Here is a 23,350-nt window from a genome sequence, read left to right as displayed (position 1 = left end):
CGCGGACTCTGATCCATCAGATACTGTAACCTGCACCCTTAGCCATTCTGCAACATCCAGTTTATATTGTTTCTGACTTAATATCAGGTCCCTGCTGAAACACACATTTGAACTTTGGGACCTACTTCATTCCTTTTCACCCGACATAAGATTTTTAACTGAAACCTGGCTAAACTCCTCAGTGTTACCGGCCATTGCGACAGCCCTTTCTAGTAACTATCGCAAGATCAGGTCTGGCACAGAGGGTAGATTAGAGGGGTGGCATTACTACTGTGTTTAAGAAGACTTATCAAAATATCTCTGGTAGACTCTCTTATTGCTCACTGGGCAGAAATATGTTTTTATAAATTTGAACTGTCTGCTAATGAATGTTGGCACAGGCCTTAATCTATCGGCTCCTGGCACGAAAAAACTATTCAGTCAACAGGTCATGTAACTGATTGCACCTCATGTCTTGGCCTCACAACAGTTTGTACTGTTGGAAGACTTTAACTGCCATGGTGAGAAACTTCCAAGATTCAGAGGTTTCACAGCTTTTGACTGGTTTAGCCACATTTGGTTTAACTCAAAACGTTTTAGGCCCCACTCATGTTGCAGGACATACCTTGGACCTGATTTTCACTAACTCTATTTCCCTGACCTGTGATAGCCCCCAGCAGCTGCCATTGTCGGCTCGTACCATTATTCACTTCCAGATTCCTTAGCCTTATACGGCCAGAATTGTCAAGTGCATCAAAAACAGGATTAGCAGACAATGGACTAAGATTTCACCTTCCTTCTTTGCTTGCTGAAGTTTACCAGACACCCACCCACCCACACTATCTAATGTGGTGGACATAGATGTAGGGCTCTCAGTATAAGCCTTGTATAAAAAGTCAGGTCAGCGAAGGCGGCCTTCAAAGGATTCAGTGACCAAGAAATTGTTCAGGATTGCTCTGACCAACTACCATCACAATCTAAAAAAACACAAGAAAATTGTACATGTCTTTAAATCAATACAGCTAGTAACTCGTCCAAATAACTATTTAAAGTTCTTAACTCCTTCATTCATCCGCAAGCCTGTACCCAAGGCTTCCATGCATCTCAAGCTCTATGCGACTAACTTGCTTCTCATTATGAGGACAAAATAAATAACATCTATGCAAACTTTCCCAATTTAATGATGCAGACAGGTGAGACAAACAGGGATAGCTTTGTAGGCTCTTCTCGACTGGAGCATTTGACTACCTTTATGACAGAATCAATGCAGTTGGTCCTCACCTCTGCAAGGTTCGGGTCTCCCTTAGACATCTGTCCACCTAAAAAAGCAGCCTCTCTATCTGCAACACTTGCTCCTGCAGTCTGTACCCTGTCCAACTTATCTATAACAAGTGGGAAAATTCATGTAGCCTGAAAAACAGCACAGGTGATCCCTATTCAAAATAAACCTGATTTGGCACCTTACGATTTAAATAACTACTGTCCTATCTCATTTATTCCCTTATTGGGTAAGTTACTATAAGGCTTGATAAACAGACAACTTATTGATTATCTAGAAGCCAATCAGCTCCTGGACCGCTTACAATCAGGTTTTCGGCCCTTCAATAGTTCAGAGACCACTCTAGTTACTCTCACTGACTATATAAGATGCTCCTTAGATACCAACTGTCCCATCATGCTAGTACTACTTGATTTGTTGGCAGCTTTTGACACAGTGTCACATTCTCACTTACTTCTCTGACTTAGGGAACATGGTATCTTTGGTCTATAATTACAATGGTTTGAGGCCTTTCTTACCAACAGAACGCAGGCCATTACCATAGATTCTTTCAGATCACGCACCTTACAGCTGGGCAAAGGGGTGCCCTAGGGCTCTTGCCTTAGTCCTACGTTATTCAATATCTATGTAGCACCCCTGGCTAAGCTCGTTAGAGCACATGGGCTGGAATTCAATTCCTATAACATGACTCACAGTTATTCCTGTCCTTTAACCGTAAGTCAAAAACAGTGAAAGAGCGTTTTGAAGCTGGTCTGAGAGCCATTGCCAACTAGATGACTGAGAACTGCCTCCAGCTTAATGCTCTTAATGCGAGGTCATGCTATTCACCAAGGCCCTTAACTTGTGGGATCCTGATTGTTGGCTATCTGAATCAGTGGAGCTCCAAATCCAACACCGGTTGTTAAAAATGTAGGGATAGACCCGGACCAATCCCTCACCATGGCAGAACAGCTCCATGAAACCATCGGATTTTGCTTCCATTTGCTTTGCCTGTTAAGGCGGGTTTTTCCTCTTCTTCTGCCCTCATCCAGGAAAACACTTGTTCAAGCCCTAATTATGAGTCGCTTCAAGTATGACAATGCTTTACTTGCCTCTATAAATTAATCTTCGCTAACCAAGTTACATGTGGTACAAAATACAGCTGCACTTCTCGTTTGCAATGCTCCTGCAAGTACATCATGTGCCCCTTTATTACATTCCCTACATTGGCTGCCTGATTGGAGAAAGATCATCTTCAAAATTTGTTGTATCACTCCCAAAGCACTCATTGGTAAAGGGCCTCACTACCTGTCCTCTAAGCTCATTCCTTACTGTTCAGGGAAAGATTTATGGCTGTGTGATAAAATACTGTTTTCTATTCCTCAAATCAAAAAGACTAGGTCGGGGACTGATACTTCTCCTACTTGGCTCCTACTTGTTGGAATGCCCTCCCTGTCCACTTACGCAAGTCTCCCGCCCATTTCAAATTCAGGAAGCTGCTCAAAACGGAGTTCTAGAAGATATCTTTATGACTGCCGCCTATTGCATAGAAGGCCTCATGCGCTTAGATACCCCTTTCGTGGTGAGTCATGTGCAAAATAAATTACTTTAACATAACATAATAAATCTATATATTTCTGTAATTTGCACCAGATACTGGGTTTGGAAGCAGTGGTTATTTGCACATCTCTGAATTTGTGACCACCCACGCAAGCATATGATTCCGAGGGCATTGTTCTTATACTCTAGCTTATATTTGGAAGGCACAAATGCAGGGAAATCCAATTGGTAATAACAAAAATTCCACTATCGTTTGTTTCTGCATTTCTCTTGCTAAAAGTGGTACCTAACTTGTGTAGGCCATGACACGAAAGGGCACAAACGCAACATGGACACATCACTTTTTACCTCTGAAAACTGACCCTTTTTGTACAAAGTGGATAGGTGTGGATTTTGGGCCCTAACTCAGGCAACACCTAGGGAAGACAAGTAAACCTGCACATTTTTTAAAACTAGACACCCGGGGAAATCTAGCGTGGGAAGACTTGTGTGGCTCTCACCGTGTTTTCGAACCCAGAAGCCCTTGCAAACCTCAAATTTTGACAAAACACACATGTTACTCACATCTCTGTGAGGATCCACAAATTGCATACCACCCAGAGATTTCACATGTCTACTGATAATATTGGTACCTTGCTTGTGTGAGTCGGCCAAAAGGTGGTGACACAAAAAGCCCTTAAGCAGTATAGGGTGTAAGATGATAAGACCATAACATTTTCCTCGACTCTCATTTCTATTTCTTCCCATTCATCTTTAAAATCTAAATAACACTTTTAATCACTGATTAAAATGGTTCACTTCTCCATTACTAGCGGGATAATAAGCTTAAGTGTTCAAGTTTTTTATACCATCCCTTCTCAAAAAATCTTCAACCAAAACAGATTTGAACTCTAACCTTTTATCACAGTTTCTTAGGTAACCCCTCTGTTAAAAACACTTAGGGACAGATGTAGGAAGGCATTAGCGCCTCGCAAACGGCAAAAAACACTGTTTGTGAGGCGCTAATGCCCTCACGCGATGCAGAAACACATATTGCGAGTCGGTACCGACTCGCAAAATGTGTTTCAGACTCGCAAATAGGAAGGGGTGTTCCCTTCCTATTTGCGAGTCGCACCGCGATGTAGAGTTGATTTGTGACCGCGAAAGCGGTCGCAAATCAACTTGCAGTTACCATCCACTTGAAGTGGATGGTAACTCATTCGCAAACGGGAAGGGGTCCCCATGGGACCCTTTCCCTTTTGTGAATGCTCACAATAATATTTTTTCAGAGCAGGCAGTGGTCCTATGGACTACTGCCTGATCTGAAAAAAAACGAAACTAAAAGGTTTCGGTATTTTTTCTATTTGCAGCTTGTTTTCCTTTAAGGAAAACGGGCTGCAAAGAGAAAAAAAAAAACTGCTTTATTGAAAAGCAGTCACGGACATGGTGGTCTGCTGTCTCCAGCAGGCCACCATCCCCGTGAGTGCCTGACTCGCTATGGGGTCGCAAACTGCGACCCACCTCATAAATATTTATGAGGTGGGTCTTTGCGACCCCATAGCGAGTCACAGAAGGTGTCTGAGACACCTTTCTGCATTTCCTTTTGCGAGGTGCAAATTGCGAGTCGCTGGGACTCGCAATTTGCACCTCGCAAAAGGAAACCTACCTACATCTGGCCCTTAGTTCAGAAATGTAATAATCCGCTCTTTGTAGCACTTCCAATAGAACCCATTTGCTGAAAAAATCGATCAAAACATTGAAATACTCAATATTTCCCTTATCTGTTTGCACTGGTGCCATAAATTCAAGATCACCATATCCCACACCATACTGGAACACTCAATGGGAATCAACTCCAGCCTTTTATCAGAATCAGTGTACTAAACACAAACTCAGACCCCCCTCTCAATATCCCTGTCTATACCAGGCCACCAATACATAGTTTTAACTCTTCTCTCAAACTACTAGGCGGCACAAGAGTTTCCCCTCTCACTACAAAATGTCCATCAAAACACAATTATTTTCTCACTTCCTTTCACTTATTCTGGACACTCTTTCTCACCACACCAACCATCTTTCATAAACACCTTCACAAATTTCTTCACAGATTGCAAAATTGTATCCTGCTCATAAGCCTTAAACCCCTCTTCCTTATCAATTGACTCCACTTCATCAACTTCCATCAATGCCAATGGAGGGTATCTCAATCATAGGCAAAGGTAAATGACTTAAGCAATCTGTCACTCTTTTTTGTATACCAAGAATGTAAGTCATGTAGTAATCTAAATTATGTACTCTCATAAACAAATGTGCAGTACGGACCAAGGCTTTTATCAAACAACCCGCAGCCAGCAATTTCACCAAAGATTTGTAACCCATCATTAACTGGAATTCAGTGCCCGAATCAAAAGCACGGAAATGCTTCATTTCCCACACACAGACTAATGTGTCTCACAATCACAGAAAAACTGCTGGAGTTAAACTCCTCAATGCAAAACTTATCACCCTCTCCTTTCCACAGTTGTGCCAAACCCTTGTTATTTGTACTAGAGGCAATTACACTGCATGTTTCTACATCAAAGTCTTGTATGGGAGCTGCTTTACAAATGTCATTATAAATTTCACAGAAAGTCTTATTAAATGCTTACTCCACAGAAATGTGTTCTTTGCTTTGAGCAATGGTCTTAAAGTAAAAGCTTTTTTTTCACAAAATGTTGGACAGACTTTAAATAGTATTCTTCCAGCCCCCAAAAAATAATGCAGTTCATCCTTATTTGTGGGTGCAGGTGCTTTCCAGACTGCATCCAACAGTTTTTTGGGGGAGAAATGCCATTTGAATTGATATCTTTTCCTAAGTGAGACACAGACCCTATAACAAATATACATTTCTAATACTCTGCTGCAGGACTCTGTCTTTGTAACTCACACATCATTTTTCTCGGTATCCCATCATGTTCCTTTTTGTCTCTTCCCATCACTAATATATAATCTTGAAAGTATATCAACCAATATTTATCTTTCAAAACTTCAGCCATCAACTTCTGAAAAACGAAGTGGCAGACATCAGTCCAAATGGCATACTTTCAAACTGGTAGCAACCAACAGGCATTATAAAGACCATCAACTTTTAGCTTTCCTGATGTAGAGGGACTTGATGGTATGCAGATGAAAGATTGATTGTAGGAAACCATTTCATGTTCTTTCCTTTGGTTAATAGTTTATTATTCCTTGGTAAACAAAATCTGTCCACAAGATTATTCTTATTTACATCTCTCAAATCGACCCACACTGTGATTTTTTCTTTACTGCATGTAGCATTCATAGGCTGATTCTATGGGCTCAATTATTCTTTGCCAATGTCAAAAATTCCTTTTCCACTACATCTCTCACAACAAATGGCACTTTCCTGGCTTTGTGGCTAATGGGTTTAGCATTGTCTTTAAGTATAATTTTGTGTTTAAATCCATTTTACTTTCTCAAATTGCCTGAGAACACTATATGGAATTCTTGACATAATCTTTCCCCGATTCCATCACATTCTTCCAGCAACAATACTTATTTCCTACTGTTAGGGTTCAGAATTATACCAAAAGTGTGCTTGTCAATCCATCCAAGCATATATGGACCGCTTTCTGTCACATATAACTTCACTTCAGCATACCTTCCTTTAAATTTGAATGACACAAGCATAAACCCAATCGTTGGTATAGTTTCCACTGAAAAACGTTCCAGATGAATATCCGAGGCTTCCAGTCCACTCTGAATCTTACTCTCAGATTTCTCACGCCACATATTTTTTATTGATAATGGTGTATGGTGACCTTGAAGTGCCCACCAATTTCACAATATTGGCAGCAACTTCAATATCACACAATAGTTTATTCCTAGATTTGCTTCCAACTTCCAAAGCTTGGTATGCACTACCAATACACAATCATCGCTACTAGGACTACCTAGTAGTGACTATCTTCTAGGATTATCTGTCAGGCCCCAACCTGTTCATCCCACGGTCACCCAATGTTGACCAAGCTGCTTGTTCCCAATTCCACCTAAACGTTGTGCACCTCCCACTTAAATACACATGATTGGCACTGCCACGTCCTGGGGGAAAAGGGATGGATGAGAGAAGGAGAGAGACACTGGAGTCTCGGGGATGGATCCGGACTCCTGGTGATGGTTCTTGAAGAGCCAGTCTTTCTTTGATAAATTACACATCAGTCAAACAACTAATATCTCATAACCCATGTATACTCTACTGTTAAACTATGATGTGCAAGCTAGATGTACCTGTTGGGGTCCCCTTTCCCACTTTTAATGGCTCTCTGTCTCTCTAGGAATTTGTGATAACAAAGTGGATTACATGTAAATAAATAAGGGCTTTGAACCTCCTATACTGTCTATAACTACTCCCACTGTGATCCCAGAATAGTCCCTCATCACCTCAATTAAGCCTACCTAGATGTTCCTTGACTTTCAGTGGATATCTTGTGTGTTTCACCTTGAGGAGATTTCCCAAGATGCTGACTCACTTGACTCAGAGACATTTACATAGGCAACTATAGTAAGAACAAAGTCTCAGGGAAATAGATTCTCCAGATATTCATGGGTCAATCATTGTACTGTGTTGATATTCTGAGGAACGCAAATCAGTGTTTAAATCACGTTGTATTACTATGAAAACATAGGGTTAATTAATAGCGTTCAACTTCATGAACAACGGGCTTATCACTGTTTCATCACAGCATCATTTTGAGCATGGCAAAGATAAGCTTCAAATTTGTTTAAGCGCCAAACACAGAATGTTCCGTGTCACCAGCAACAATTTGAAATAATGCAAATGCCACTTTGAACTCAGTGATAATAACCATATTCACAGTACATCGTATCTCTAACAACAATAGCAATGCCACATTAAACTCAGCAATAATAAACGTATTCACAGTCTATCGTTTTCATAATAATTGTTCAATAGAAACTCTTTTCTGTGGTGTAATGCAAGCAACAACAATAAGCGTTATAGCATGACAAGCAGTGAACATTCCAATGACCTTAAGACCCAAAGGTGTGCCCTTTGAGGCGCATCGCATCCTGGAACATTTGCTTATCAAGTTTCAAGTCAGCAAGTATCAAGTTTTGGCAAGGAGTGTTCTTATATCGTGCCCAGCGCATTACTGCCTTTTTAAGGGTTAATTCCCTCGGTCTCTTCTTCTAGAAGCAACCTCCAAGATGCTGGACAGAACACAAAGGCAAGATCAAAAGCAGAGTAGCAGAGATTCTTTGCAGCTAGTGTCCTTTACAGCAAGTAATTCTCTCAGGCCAGGTGTGGTTTAAATACCTGCTGCATCCAGCCACACCCAGTCTGAGTCATAGGGATGCTGGAGGCTTGTGCAACACATGTTCCCATACAAGGATTGGTTTCTAACAAGCATTAGTTCCAACAAGCATTAGTCTTTGCAAACAAGAATTGGTCTCTGTGAACAAGCATTGGTCCCTGCAAAGGAAAATGGTCAACTCCGAAGTTTTTTACTGTGGCACATCCAAGTTTGCATGCCCGACATTATCTTCGTTAGACAATACACTCCACTGTAGAATATCTCCCTTTCTTTTTACACACTCTTGCAAAATGCCCTATCACACCACAACAGAATATTTCTGGTCCCTTGCTCTACACGTTTTGTTATCAGCGAAATGTTCTAAACCGCCACATTTACAGCAACAAACCATACCCCTCTGCTTACTTCCAACAACTTATTTGTAAGTTTGTGTACTGCTACCTTTATTCTTCAATTCTTTCCTTTCCATTTTCAACTTTACTACTACTTTTGCTTTCAACCACACACATTTCACCCAAAGATTTCTCTACTTCCAGTACTGCCTTTGCACATCTTCCTGACAGCTCTGCTTTTTGTACAATAGCAATAACATCCTTCAACGCTGCATTGCCACTCTCCCACAGTTTCTTTTGCACTCTTCTGTAATTGGTATGTATAATCATTTGATTGCATGTCAACTCATCATGTAACACCCCAAACTAACATGAAACTGCCATTTTCTTTAACATAGACACATAGGCCCTCATTATGACTGTGACAGTATTTTGCCAGCACCGCCACGCCAGAAAAAGACCGCCCACAGAATTACAACAAGTAATTCTGTGTAGTGGTCTTCTGGTACCCTGGGGGTGGCGGTGGTAGGAGCTCCGGGTCCGGTCCCCTCATGGAGGAGCACCTCGTTGGACGATGAAAGTGTCATCTGCAAGGGGAGGGGGGTGAGAGGGTGTAAATGGGTGTGTTTGAGTGAGTGTGTGTATGCGTGTCATGAATGTGGGGAGGGAAGGAGGGGGAGTGTCTGTGTGTGTTCCTGTGTGTAAATGTAGTGATGGTGATGTGTGTGTATGCATGTGGACGGGGGTAGGGGTGTTTGCATGGGTGAATGTGTAAGGGGTGGGGGTGAGTGAGTGCATTCAGGTGCATTTCTGTATGTAGGTAGTTGAAGGTAGGGGGTGGGGGGATGGTGAGTGTATGCGTAAGGGTGTGATGTGAATGGGTATGTTTGCGTATCTATGGGGGTGAAAGTTGTGAGTGCTTGTGTGAGTTGGGGGATGTCTGTGTGTGATTGTGTGTGTGTGGGTGCATACGTGCATATATAAGGAGGTGTTTGGGGGTATCCCAGTGACAGGAATGCAAGTTCCTGTCGTCAGGATACCTTACCGCCAGCATTTTGTGGTGATGAGACCGCCAGGAAAATGCTGGCAGTGTCCCGATTCAGAATAACCTCTGCGGTTATCCGACTCCTGCTGGGCTGCAGGTGGAAACCTCCAGCCCAGCGGGCCACGGTAAAGTGGTGGGACGGGCAGGAAGTGGCGGTTTGGCAGTAGCCAAACTGCTGCGGTCGTAATATGACAGTCTGAACCATTGGCCCCGCGGCGGTGAGACCGCCACAGCACCCATGGCAGTCCATGGACTGCCAGGGTCATAATGAGGGCCATAATTATCAATAGTTTCTTTAGGTTCTTGTTCCCCATGAACAAACCTATAAGTGTCTATGGCAAATAGTAGATGACTAATATGTTTCTAAGTCAACAAGAGTATCTGAATACACATTAGTCTCTTCCTCTGTTCAGGCCTTCTTTTCTATGCAATTATACTGTCTAATGTGTTCTGCAACAAGATGCTGGTGTCAAAGTCTCATTCTCAAATGTTAACATATAATTGCAAACATACTCTTTCCACCCTTGTCACTTTAGCTGTGGCACACCAGGAAGCACTAAAAATGGTTTTGGACATGGCAATTTAAATGTTTGTGCCGCACACATTGTCGCAGTCAAGGTAGATATTGCTCACTATAGTAAACCACACCTTTACCTCTTCAGACCAAAACCACAGATTCCTTTGTACCCCAATATTACCTTGACAAATGCATCCACTTTGCCAGAAGAAGAGAAACATAGTATTTTATGAGCTAAACAATGTATCTCCGCTCAAAATTATACACGTATGTGAAATTATTCTTAACATTTTAAATGCTGCTCACTCACAGAAACTGTTGCTTGATGGTGTGCCAGTCAACACAACCTCCACTGATAAACAAACAACTCTGCATTTGTGTTGGTGCTCAATGAAAAATCACCCAATAACTTAACGTGGCCACCATAGCATTGCTCAGTGGTGTTTTCTTAGGCTGCTACAGGTTGTTTTCTATTAGGAAAACTCCCAAACTCCTAAAATGGCTGCCAGTATTTTGTTTCACATTTGTTTCTGCAGGGGAAAATGCATGCATGCTCATGCTACTTTACAATGTTCTGTCACATTTTCTACTAGTATTGGGCACATTATTGTTTGAAACACACCTATGTTTCATTGAAATTATGCCACAGTCTACCTGCGATTACCTCAGACTATGCATGCCAATAACTTCTTTCCATACTTTTGGGCCATCTGGGGCTGTCAATTTTCCTCCTATAGCGGATCTGTTATCATTATATGAAGTGCAGCTCAATACATTTGCATTCCTTGCAATTGAAGTCCATGCTGGGTTCCTTGCAGAGCTAAGATCATTTCCACTGTAACAAAGTACTTTACACTGGAATACTAAGTAATCGTATACTCTATTCTTTGCTTGCAGCAATAATGGAAACCCTTCAATCACCTTCATAAGTAATCACCACTTCTGGAACTCCCACACCCACACCCTCCTCAGCATAGAACTTTCATACTTCACAGTAGATGATGAGAATTTCATAAAACAGCTTTGTAAGATCATCAACCCCACACACCGTCACTGCTTCACGAAGGTGGATCTGTATCTTAATTTGTGTACCAATTGTTCCACCCTACAAAACGTAGTTAGCACGGAAAATAACACACATTAGAATTTATCATTCAAAAAAGACCTGCATTTCTGCTGTTGGAAACCTAAATCATTGGTAAGAGGCAGGTGATATGTCCTGTTTCATATAGCCAGTTGATGCTTCGTCATCAGAAGCAAGAAGAGGCACTGTTTCTACTGGTAGGCTTTTCCTATTGGCAGGCAATAGCACCATGTCAGCCATCATTTTTAAGAGCATTAATGCAGGAACTCGTCTGCTATTTGCAGTGTACCACTTTTAACCACATTGTACCCTTTTGGAGCATATTTTTTCACAAAGTCAAAATACTTTGGAATTCTACTAGTTGAAATTTCAGTTATGTGTGATTTGATCTCTGTCAGATAGGAAAGGATCCCAATGAACAGTGGCAGTCAAAAATACTGCAATTAAACAATGTAACCACAAAGAGCCAAATTTAGCAGTCGAACACAGTGCACAAAGCTTTGAGAGTAGTGTGGGAATATGTTCATGGGGACGGATCATATATGTAGTTTATAATAGCAAGGAGAGGCCCCCTGTACCTTTACTTAGCTTTTCTAAGGCAATGTGAGGAAAGGAAAGTCTGACGGTAGATTTGAGATTTTTTGATTACATGAATATTTGAATGATGTGAAATGCATGTAGCACAAACCTAGCTGGAAAGCACAGGGCTACCTTGGATCATATACAGCAACATTTGGGAACATCGCACTCCAAGGCACCATAGCTGTTGCAGGGGGTGAAGTCAACTAAAGTGCTTATAACACTGTTGCTGTCCCTGCAGCGCAGGCCGCCTGCGGGCTGCACCCGGGCCAAGATCGGGCCCATCCTGAGCTCAGAAGAGAATGAGCTGGACCACCCCTCTTGGCATCTATATTGGACCTTTAATGAAAACCTGGTAATCTGGTAAGCTAGTTGAACTGATGTTTGAATTGTTCTTGCTTGCCCCTCTGTTTCTGGAAAGATGATCCACTCTCATTTTCTCCCTGACGTTGGAACCAAGAGGGAGCCACTGGGAAATATTGGGAAAAGGAAAGTGCGGAGTAGCCCCCATGGAGCTTTAAAGAGCAAAAGAGAAAGAGTAGCGAATCAAGCAGCGGGGAACTGTGTCATTGATGAGATTGGTAATCTCATAGAAGAAGTTGAAACCATTCTAAATTGCGGGAAGAACCCAGACTGTGCGGCGAATGGTCCATGAATATTTGACATATTTAAAAAAGGGTACATGTTTGAATAAACATAAAGTGCATTGTCCGTAGAAAAGTCAACCTAGAAATGCAAATATGGTTTTTACTGACCAAAGCCAGTCCATTGTAAAAGATAACACAGGGAGCAGCTATTAATCAGCGTATTTGGCCCCAATGACAATGGCTTTGGAAGTGATTATGTTTGCAAAGTCCCCTGTAAAAATCGATGTATTCCTTTGGCCTGTATACCTCGTGATGACATTACAGTACCTAAACAGGATGAAGTAATAATAAGGAACCCTGTACACCTGATGCCAGTGACTGAGTAACTGAATTAAGGAAACTCATTGACCAAATGAGGGGTAAAATTGATAACTAAGAACACAAGTTGTACAATTGGCTCTGTGATTGAAAAAGCAGGCTTAGTCCCATTGATAGTTAATGAGCACACAAATAGTATTACCTCAGGGGCCCAAATAGGTGTGGTAGGGTTGCATGGGAGAAAGGGCTAAGGGGTAAAAGATGCAAGTAGACATAATGAACCATTAAAACACTCTGAAAAAAGGGGAGGGAAGGAGGGAAATAGGACTTTCTGGCCCCCTCATAGTTCATCCTGCAATTTTCAAAGGGACCTCCAAGTGCATAAGTACACACAGTTAAATGGTAATATCTGGCATAGGGAAACATCCCAGTGCCTGGGCTCCCATGACCAAAAATGGACTCAGGGAAGTGGGCAGTAAGTAGGAAGGAATATCTGACCAAAATAAGCAAGAACTCCCTGAAACAGGTTTATGTGGTCAATGTTCCCAAACTAGAAAATGGCTCAAGAGAAGATACTGAATCCCTTAAAAATAAAGTTATTCATTAGGTGAGGAGTTTTTGATACTGTTAATCACTGATCAGACAGGATATAATGGAAGTGAAATGCAGAACACACATTATGATTACATAGAGTAGAGAGGAGTTTGCAGAGGGTCTTGTGAATTTAGATTTACGCTCTTGTCCCCCAAAGTGCTTCCAAATCCTTTTTAAATGCACCTTGCCATTGCCTAATCCCTATGTTACAAATACTAATCATCAGTTTTGTCGTGAACATACTAGCAGGCCTTCAAGTTTTCCCAGATTTCCTGAAGCTGAGAAAGGAGAAGATCTCAATTAGGATGATTGACTCAGGATTGATAGTGATACAGCAGCAAGAGGGCCATTTCCACTGCGTTTGCAAGTTCCCCTACACCAACTATAACCCAGATAAATAGCAGTTCAACCCAAAATATGAATATGGGGGGCTGGACTGAGAATTTACAGGAACTCCAATCAGCTCACCCCCAACTGGATAAATAAATTACTAAACTTAGAATGATATCATGGAACTTAGTGGGGATTAGATCTAAAATAATAGATCCAGAATGGGGAGCTTATATAGAGAAGTTTTATATTTGTGTGTTTCATGAGACCTGGGCTTTGACCAAATTTTGCACGGTGGGCTATGTAAACTATAGCGAAGAAGCTAGGCCATCACCCCCGAGTTGTCTTTTAATATGCGTTAAGACCTCCATTCACTGCAGGCTCTAAAATCGAATAATAAACTCTCCTGATATATTGGGGCTGAGTATAAACTCAATAAATGCCCAATTTATTGATAAATCTGTATAATCATTACACATGGAGAGAGGAAGAGGGAGGAGGGGGGATAAATATGGAGGAACACTCCGTACTTAGCTCCCTATAATTCAAAATACACACGAAAGTACGGGGTTCTCTAAAAGAGGACGTCGCGGATATTAGCGTAGCCCTGGGTTGTATGTATTCCTATTTGGAAGGGTAAAGTCAGTGGAATGTCAGTTGGAAATTGCCGAGTGCATATTCGGAGAGGAACAACGGGGGGTGGGAGAAAAGGGGATTTCCTTTTACGGACTAGGTGGTCTCACACACTATATAGTGTCATGCTTCATCATTTGACCACCTAGACCCACCCAGGTAGGACAAGCGGTCCAAGGAGAGGACGAAATAGGCGCACGGCGAGCGTCCCCTTTGATGTATGTGTGACTATAAGGGGACACTCCCCCTCCTGGATACCAGAGGCTAACAGCCTCTAAGAAAAGGGCCGCCTCAAGGTAACTCCTTGGGTAAGGTAGATCATTCATTTTCCATTTTTTCACTCTTTGATTTCCCCATAGAGTATTTTCCTCCAACGTGAGACGTAGGGATCCTAGGCCCTGACGAATGCCCCGAGACCTTCATTGGCTCACTTCTGAGGGCAGAAACATGTTGGCTAGTAATTAGTTAGGTGACCCTGTGAGTCCTTGTCCTCACAGAGGTGTCCCAACCCCCCTTTTTAACTACACCAGTCAGACACCACCATTAAATTTGTTGCTCTTCATAGGTGTCTGCTTAGGTGTTTTTAGTTTTTTCAGTAGATTAGCTGGATCCCGATCTTTCCAGAAACAAGTTTATTTACGCACTCCCTCCTGTTCCTTTAACAGTGAGGTTGAGTCCGCCCAGGTGGCACTGTCCTACCTGGGTGGGTCTAGGTGGTCAAATGATGAAGCATGACTCTATATAGTGTGTGAGACCACCTAGTCCGTAAAAGGAAATCCCCTTTTTTCCCACCCCCCGTTGTTCCTCTCCGAATATGCACTCGGCAATTTCCAACTGACATTCCACTGACTTTACCCTTCCAAATAGGAATACATACAACCCAGGGCTACGCTAATATCCGCGACGTCCTTAAATCTGTATAATCACCCAAAGAGCTCGAACCATGATTCAGAAACACTGATAAGCTTGGTTAATTTTTTGGAGAGGGATAACACAAAGAATCACCTTGTTGTAGCTGGTGATATGAACACAAAATGTGAACCTATAGAGTTCATACAGGACTTAATGGTAGACGAGGATGAGGAGAGAGGCATTCCCAAGTTGATAACTGTGCCACTGAAAAAAATTCTAAGGCTGCTCTACAACTAGCATCCTTTACTCTCACAAATGGGTGCAAACTTGTAACAATTGTTTTAAACGGACAGGGAGTCAAGATATGCTTATAAAATAATAAATGCCAAAAGTAGGACAAATTATAAACTAATTGACTAGATTTATGGCCCAGCTTGTATTATATGGAGGTCATTGAAAGAAGTAATAGCAATCATAAGCCTTGGTTCTCAAATGAAAAAATACCTCAAAAACAGAGTGTTCCAGGTGTACCAACCATAGCATCTAATGGCAGGAGGACGGTAAAGTAGCCCCAAGTTCAACAAAATAGGGAAACCCAGTCCTGACTGTATTCTTTAGTCATACATGCCCTTAATGTGGCTGGGATTTTAATATTAAATTATTAAAGTGGGAAGTTGTTTTGTGAATAGTTGCTGATGTTGTTATTTCAATGTAGGACTTCTTTTATCAAACACCCAATATTAAGCTAATCAAATGGAAAGAAGCAGAATGGCACAATGGAGATTGTAAGCTTGCCAAAAGGAATTTAGTGTGAGCTGTGAAGAGTGGGGATAGAGTAGTTATAGCCAAAGGAAGAAGTTTATACAGTAAAGCCCAGACTTCTGCTAGGAAAAGTTGATAGGAGGAACTATTGGGTGGTTTGGCCAGGGCGGCCATCTTCTTCCCAAAGGAGTACTGCACAATATAGGTGAGAACGCCTTCCTTGTACAGCCAAGTATCTGGGAGCAATATTTTTCTAAACAGTACTCTGTACAAGTAGGGGATGTACTGCAAGATAGTAAAACCGATTATAGGATGTTTCTTCAAGTTCAGGACATTATTCCGCCTGTCGTATTTACTATGGAGGTAACTCTTGCAGCTATTGCAAGTCTCAAAAAGGGGAAAGCACCATGTTTGGATAAAATCTCTGGTGATCTTTAAAGTTTAAAATCAATCATTTGGGGATACACCATAAATAGAATTTCAAATGCAATAGCTAGAGAGGCCACAGACATATCATCCCCGTATGTAAGAAGGGAGATAAAGGGGACCCAATAAATTATAGACTGATTAGTCTAATAGATTTGGCACAAAATATTTTTTGTAAGCAGCTATTGACTAAAATACAGCCCTGAATGGAGGAAGAGCAGATACTATCTCATCTGTAGGCTGGTTTCAGAGCTCACACGAGCACCATAGATGAAACATTTCGATTTTGATTGATTTTTAAGGTTTAAGGAATGGGTTTTAATTGGTAAAGGGAATTTACATGTAGTGTTCGTGGATCTTAAATCAGCGTTCGACTTAATACTTAGGGGGGGATTGTGGGTTGCTCTGAAGGAAATGGGGATGCCACTGAACTTGTTAAACCCAGTAATCCATTCGCATGAGGGTCACAAGTTAGATGAAGCAATGATAGTAAATTGTCAGAGAGAATCAATGTATCCCATGGTGTCCAACAGCGATGCGTTTTAGCTCCTACATTGTTTACACTCTGTATGAATGGGATTATTAAAATGTTCTACAACTGTAACGGTGATCCTCTGAAACTGGCAGGACAGCATACACCAGCTCTTTTATATGCTGATGATACGCTGCTAATTTTAAAAACCCATGTGGGTTTACAGGATATGTTGGATCCGTTCTCAGAGACTTCTAAGCTAAATGGTTTGGAAATAAATGGTTCCAAAACGAAACGTGTGACTTTTCGTCCTCACAAATCCTTCAAAGGGAAAATTAAGGTCCGCTCAGGGACTTTGGAACATGTTAAGGAAGTTGATTGCAAAAATCACCAAAGAAGGCAGGGACTCCGTACCTATGAAGGTCTAGTACCTGGGTTCCCAGAACATCAAGTCACTACAAAAGAAGGTATTGTTCCTAATCAGGACTGCTGAAAGAGGCAAGAACACTAAACGTAGTTCCAAACCAGGGGAGTCCTATGCATTATCTTGTGGTGCCCTCACACACCCCATGGGAATGTCATGCTTCATAATCAGACGGCTCCTCGTAGGACCGGCACTGCAATGTCCTACAAGCCCCTTTACAGGTCACTTTAACAGAGATCTTCTGTATTTATGCAGTATGATGAAAATGGTAACTGTGAGGGTGTTCTAACAGTGTGGAGTCAAGTGTATTATATGTAGGTAAGTGAAAACGAAAAGGGGTTAAAACCATGTAAGAGAGTCCACCTTTGACCTTTAATGTTGTGGCACTCTTGGCAGGATGAAAAACACAATATAAAAAGTCAGGGCTATGCCAGGGATTCAATGTACCCATGTAGCCTAAACAAATCAGGTCAACATATTTCAAGCTTAGTGACCCAACTAAATAGGATATGCGGCACTTCTTCAGTTCCAAAGAAACAAAAAGTCCAAAAGAGTGATCTCTGTGTTCCCAATTAAAAAAAAAAGTAGTAGATGTTAAAGTAATGCCCACGAGGGTACTACGTCTCGTATGTAGAGTTTAATGGTAAGTATCAATTATCAATATCCTACTCAGAGGAGTTCCATCAGGTTGTGGTTCCCCTTATGGATCAGGGTGGGTAAATATGTTACATTCCAGCCTGTGAAAAAGAGAAACAGAATCAGAAGGTCATGAATCACTGGTGCAGTAAATGCCATTTCACGGCAATGCTCCATTTTCTCGAATGCTGGTCAAGTTACCAACTATCCGATGATCACTAAGCTCATATTGTGCAGAGGGCACCAATCAATGTCGCCTAATATCAACCTTTAGTGAACCCATAAAAAAAACATATACACCACAAGGACAACACATGAATAGTGTTTTGGGACTAAGGGGGTGATTCTGACCCTGGCGGTCGGTGATAAAGCGGCGGCCAACCCGCCAACAGGCTGGCGGTCCGAAAAATGGAATTCTGACCCTGGCGGGAACCGCCAACAGAGACCGCCAACTTAACACTCCGACCGCCACGGCGGGACAAACAAACAGCGCGGCGGTCACCGCCAACAGGCAGGCGGCAGACAATGTACCGCCCACCCTATCACAACTCACCAATCCGCCACCTTTTCCGGGGCGGGAGCACCGCCGATAAAAACACGGCGGAAACAGACTACGAACGGGAAAACGCTCACCTCTACGCACTCCACGAGGATGGAGGACAGCATGGAACCCGAATTGAACATCATACCTGCTCTCGTCTACCTGCTCATCTACCACGAGTACGAACTCCGCCGCAGACGTCAACGGTGAGTCCTGCACCTACGACACACGGGAGGGGGGGAGGAGGAAAGGTTACGGGCACACACATATGCGACCCCCCCCAAGATGTACACACCAATGCAGAGCAACAAGTCACAGTGACACCACCCAAACACCCGTAAAAAATACAATCACATAACCAAATTGAGAATAAATATTTATGAACAAAATAGTCTCAGAAAAGTATTATCATCCATCAAAACGTTCTTCTGATAAACAAATTATTTACACAGCAGTGGATAACTGAAGCAAGTAGTCCTGCACATCTTACGAATCCATCATGTCCGTGGGCCAAAGTGTAGCGAAACAAAGGCAAAGCCCACACAGGAGACCTGAGTCCTTTGGAGAGAACACTGCAGGGGCATCTGGTGACAAAACTACAGGCACCTCAGGGGGAAGGGAAGGGGGGGGCACCACAGCCACATGAGTCCACAACGCCAGATCCACGATGGGCCCACCATGGCCACTGTGCCATCCTGGGGAGTGCAAAGCCACAGTCTCTCAAGTCTCTACAGTGGGTGGCTTGACCACTGTGCCATCCTGGGGAGTGCAAAGCCACAGTCTCTCAAGTCTCTACAGTGGGTGGGTTGCCCACTGTGCCATCCCGGGGAGTGCAAAGCCACAGTCCATCAGGTGGATAAATGTCCCCACTGGACAAGGAGGATGCATGGTGGGCACAGTGAACCCTGAACAGTGCCTGACAGGAAGGGCCCAGCGGAGCGGTGCTAGAGACGGCGGGGCCCAGCGGAGCGGTGCTTGAGACGGCGGGGCCCAGCGGAGCGGTGCTTGACAGGAAGGGCCCAGCGGAGCGGTGCTTGAGACGGCGGGGCCCAGCGGAGCGGTGCTTGACAGGAAGGGCCCAGCGGAGCGGTGCTTGAGACGGCGGGGCCCAGCGGAGCGGTGCTTGACAGGAAAGGCCCAGCGGAGCGGTGCTTGAGACGGCGGGGCCCAGCGGAGTGGTGCTTGACAGGAAAGGCCCAGCGGAGCGGTGCTTGAGACGGCGGGGCCCAGCGGAGCGGTGCTTGAGACGGCGGGGCCCAGCGGAGCGGTGCTTGAGACGGCGGGGCCCAGCGGAGCGGTGCTTGACAGGAAAGGCCCAGCGGAGCGGTGCTTGAGACGGCGGGGCCCAGCGGAGCGGTGCTTGACAGGAAGGGCCCAGCGGAGCGGTGCTTGAGACGGCGGGGCCCAGCGGAGCGGTGCTTGACAGGAAAGGCCCAGCGGAGCGGTGCTTGAGACGGCGGGGCCCAGCGGAGCGGTGCTTGAGACGGCGGGGCCCTGTTCAGCGGTGCTCTTCTGCACGGCGGGGCCCTCTTCAGCGGTGCTTGTCTTCACGGCGGGGCCCTGTTCAGTGGTGCTCTTCTGCACGGCGGGGCCCTCTTCAGCGGTGCTTGTCTTCACGGCGGGGCCCTCTTCAGCAGTGCTCTTCTGACCGGCGGTGCCCTCTTCAGCGGTGCTCTTCTGCACGGCGGGGCCCTCTTCAGCGGTGCTCTTCTGCACGGCGGGGCCCTCTTCAGCGGTGCTTGTCTGCACGGCGGGGCCCTGTTCAGCGGTGCTCTTCTGCACGGCGGGGCCCTCTTCAGCGGTGCTTGTCTTCACGGCGGGGCCCTGTTCAGCGGTGCTCTTCTGCATGGCGGGGCCCTCTTCAGCGGTGCTTGTCTTCACGGCGGGGCCCTCTTCAGCGGTGCTCTTCTGCACGGCGGGGCCCTCTTCAGCGGTGCTCTTCTGCACGGCGGGGCCCTCTTCAGCGGTGCTCTTCTGCACGGCGGGGCCCTCTACAGCGGTGCTTGTCTTCACGGCGGGGCCCTGTTCAGCGGTGCTCTTCTGCACGGCGGGGCCCTCTTCAGCGGTGCTTGTCTTCACGGCGGGGCCCTCTTCAGCGGTGCTCTTCTGCACGGCGGGGCCCTCTTCAGCGGTGCTCTTCTGCACGGCGGGGCCCTCTTCAGCGGTGCTCTTCTGCACGGTGGGGCCCTCTTCAGCGGTGCTCTTCTGCACGGCGGGGCCCTCTTCAGCGGTGCTCTTCTGCATGGCGGGGCCCTCTTCAGCGGTGCTCTTCTGCACGGCGGGGCCCTCTTCAGCGGTGCTTGTCTTCACGGCGGGGCCCTGTTCAGCGGTGCTCTTCTGCATGGCGGGGCCCTCTTCAGTGGTGCTTGTCTTCACGGCGGGCCCCTCTTCAGCGGTGCTCTTCTGCACGGCGGGGCCCTCTTCAGCGGTGCTTGTCTTCACGGCGGGGCCCTCTTCAGCGGTGCTCTTCTGCACGGCGGGGCCCTCTTCAGCGGTGCTTGTCTTCACGGCGGGGCCCTGTTCAGCGGTGCTCTTCCAGTCAGTGTAGGGAGTCAGACCTGGCCTGGACAACCTGCTCACTCGCCCTCCGAACGTGCAGTGTCAGGCCTCTTCGGAGACGGAGTCCTGGGCCCTTTGGTGTCGTCCCTTGCAGCCGGGATGGGGCGTGTGGGGCCCTCCTGCTCCGCGCTCCTGCTGGCTGGCCTCTCCGCCCTGCTGCCCTTCCGCTCCTTAGATGGGGCTCTCGGGCCCTTGCCTCCCCTGGCTGTTGTGGCAGGTGAAGTGGCCTGAGTCACCTCCTTGGGGGCAGCCGTCTCAGTCCGCTCACGGCGGCCCTTCACTTTCCGGGTCCTCTTGCCTGGGGGGGGGCTGCCAGTCCCCTTGCTGCTCAGTGAAGTGTCACTGCCGCCAAAGGGTGGACTCCATATTCCATGCACCACTTGTACCTTGGAAGCTGGGCTGGTGGTGGCTGAGGTGCCTTTGGGACTTTTCCCAGATGGAGGGGGTGGGTCAGGGGAGGGAAAGAGGTCAACATTTGTGAGGTAATATTTCTTTGGACCAGGGTAAAGGGTAGGAGTAGTGGAGATAGAAGTGGAGGAAGAGGATGTGGTTGTAGGAGAGTCAGGTGTGCTGTCCTTGGGTGCAGGTGACTGAGACGTAGGCTGTCGTGAGGTGGTTGGCTGTTGTTTGGGTGTCTGCCTGCGTTTATGTGTCTTGGAAGAGGGGGTGACAGACACAGTGGGAGAGCACACAGGGGACGTGTACATGGCAGTGGGGGTGGTGACTGCACGTGTGAGGACTGTAGTGGAGGGTGTGCTGGTGATGGAAGAACTGGCTGATGTTGGTGTGCATGCAGGTGTGAGTGTAGACGTCACAGGGAGGGAGGAGGGAGACGAGGAGGAGGGGGACACAGAGGTGGCAGTGACTGTTGGTATGTCTGCAACTGGGTGTTGCTTGGGTGAATGCTTGTGTGTTCTGTGGTGCTTATGTTTGGATGAGCTGGCCTTGGGTGTTGAGGTGTGTGCAGGCTGGTCAGATGGTGTGGATGGGATAGGCTGAGGAACAGGAGACAGAGAAAGGCTGGAGGCAGTTAGAAGAGGGAGACTGGAGACAGGGACAATGGCTGCCGTCAGTGCTGAGGCCAGAGAAGTGAAAGCTCGTTGATGGGCAGCCTGACCCGAATGAATGCCCTCCAGGTAGGCATTGCTCTGTTGCACCTCCCTTTGCACCCCCTGGATGGCATTCAAAAGGGTAGTCTGCCCAACAATGAGCGTCCTCACGAGGTCAATGAGCTCCGCACTGAGGGCAGCAGGGGTAACAGAGGCAGGGGCTGAGGTGCCTGGGGCGAAGGAGACGCGCGCCTTCCTGGGCGAACGGGCACGGAGCGAAGACTGAGGGGCTGCTGAGAGGGCGGTGCTGGTGCGCTGGGTGGCGGCTGTACCTGTTGATGCTGGGGGCACAGATGTTGCCGCCCCCGCTAGGGAGCTCCCAAACGAGGACGTGTCCGTGTCGCTGGTGTCTCCACCGGCCCCCGTTGTGGTGCTCCCCTCGCCCTCCGGATCACTGGTGCCCTCGGTGTCTGTGTCAGTGCCCACCGGGGCCTGGTGACCTGCAGCTCCCTCGTGCTCCGACGCCAATTCTCCTCCACCTGATGATGCTAATGCACAAGAAACAAAGAATAAGGGTGGGGGGGAGAAAGAAAACAAAGTTGAGTGCATGCCTTGTCAATAGCCTTGGCGGAGAGGACAGACACAGGTGCCTCATGCACTAAGCCGCGAACTTGGGGTACACTACTCTGTACTTCTGACTAGGCCAACAGGTCTAGGGACAACAGACGCGCTCATGGGTGATGTTGGACCATGGATAGCTGCACTTGGCACCCTACAGAGGTTGTGGGCGGGGGCACAGGGCCATGTCTAAGGGAGGGGACTACACTACAGAAAGCGCCCTGGCCTACTGTCACCCACAGCCCTCCTCCCCCACCCAGACGCCTCCACTGCACGTATAGATAGGAGAATGTGCTGATACTCACCCCCTTGTGTCTGCTGTGATGTCCTCAAGCGCCCATCCAAATCAGGGTAGGCCACCGCCAGGATCCGGGACATCAGGGGGGTCAGGGTACGACTGGCACCCCTCCTAGGTCGGGAGGCCATCCCCAGCAGTGACTCGGCGGTCTTTCGGGTTCCGCGGCGGATGTCCTCCCACCTCTTCCGACAGTGGGTGCCCCGTCTGGTGTAGACCCCCAGGGCCCGGACTTCCTTGGCGATGGCACGCCAAATATCGATTTTCTGATGGGCGCTCACCTGCTTGACATGTACAGGGTGGGAAAGAGAAAACGTCACATTTCTGCATGTTTGGAGTACATGCCCCCCCTCCCCACCCTTGCCATGTGGCCCATACTCTCATCAGTCGTGCGTTGCATTCCTCATTTTCTCCCCACCCCACCACCTGACAGCCACCCCACTCCACACAGGCATTACCCATTCAATGTGCACTCAGTGTACTCACCTGTTGGTCTGGAGGACCGTAGAGTAGCGCATACTGGGGGAGGACCCCGTCCACGAGTTTCTCCAACTCTTCAGACGTGAAGGCAGGGGCCCTTTCCCCAGT

General features: G+C 46.2%; 1 protein-coding gene across 1 annotated transcript in view; it reads right to left on the bottom strand.

Annotated features, from left to right (window-relative positions):
* The window catches only part of LOC138249609 (trichohyalin-like), a gene marked incomplete at its 3' end in the record, with an annotated part of 239,489 nt that overhangs the window by 4,153 nt on the left and 211,986 nt on the right, over positions 1-23,350 (bottom strand). The gene's annotated exons all lie outside the window — the stretch shown is intronic.

This window comes from Pleurodeles waltl, chromosome 8 (assembly GCF_031143425.1).
Source record: "Pleurodeles waltl isolate 20211129_DDA chromosome 8, aPleWal1.hap1.20221129, whole genome shotgun sequence".
Lineage (NCBI taxonomy): Eukaryota > Metazoa > Chordata > Amphibia > Caudata > Salamandridae > Pleurodeles > Pleurodeles waltl.
The sequence above is the reverse complement of the archived record's forward strand: the minus strand, read 5'-3'. Positions and strand labels throughout refer to the sequence as shown.